Here is an 807-nt window from a genome sequence, read left to right on the forward strand (position 1 = left end):
GACTTGCTGAGTCAATATTTTATTCTGAGCCAATATGGCATTCAGAGTATCAATTTCAAGAACTCCCTTCCTCATAGGCGTCCTATTACTCACAGGATTCCTTTCAAAAGTGTACATGAACTGGTTATTTACAACCATGTCAATGAGTTCTTGAGCTTCTGTAGGCATTTTCTTTAGGTGAATGGATCCACCTGCAGAATGGTCCAATGACATTTTAGATAATTCAAACAGACCATCATAGAATATATCCAGGATGGTCCATTCTGAAAGCATGTCAGAAGGACACTTTTTGGTCAGTTCCTTGTATCTCTCCCAAGCTTCATAGAGGGACTCACCTTCTTTCTATTTAAAGGTTTGAACATCCACTCTAAGCTTACTAAGCTTTTGAGGAGGAAAGAACTTGGCTAAGAAAGCCGTGACCAGCTTATCCCAAGAGTTCAGGCTGTCTTTAGGTTGAGAGTCCAACCATATTCTAGCTCTGTCTCTTACAGGAAACAGGAAAAGCATAAGCCTGTAGACCTCAGGATCAACCCCATTGGTCTTAACAGTATTACAAATTTGCAAGAATTCAGTTAAGAACTGAAAGGATCTTCTGATAGAAGTCCATAAAACTTGCAATTCTGTTGCATCAGAGAAACTAATTGAGGTTTCAGCTCAAAATTGTTTGCTCCAATGGCAGGGATTGAGATGCTTCTTCAAAGTAAATTGGAATTTGGTGCAGTAAAGTTACCAAGCATTTTCCTTGCATTGTTATTATTTTCGGCCATGTCTCATTCTTTTTCGAAAATTTCTGTCAGATTTTCTCCA

The 807-nt window shown here is 38.8% G+C and overlaps 1 non-coding gene across 1 annotated transcript; it reads left to right on the forward strand.

Moving 5' to 3' along the window:
* The first annotated feature begins 267 nt into the window (after positions 1-267).
* On the forward strand, positions 268-375 carry LOC148578257 (small nucleolar RNA R71). The gene has a single exon (XR_015904648.1). It is a non-coding gene; the product is annotated as a small nucleolar RNA R71 (small nucleolar RNA).
* Positions 376-807: the final 432 nt, after the last annotated feature.

This window comes from Arachis ipaensis, chromosome B1, assembly GCF_059453495.1.
Source record: "Arachis ipaensis isolate K30076 ecotype BB chromosome B1, ASM5945349v1, whole genome shotgun sequence".
NCBI classification, from domain to species: Eukaryota; Viridiplantae; Streptophyta; class Magnoliopsida; order Fabales; family Fabaceae; genus Arachis; species Arachis ipaensis.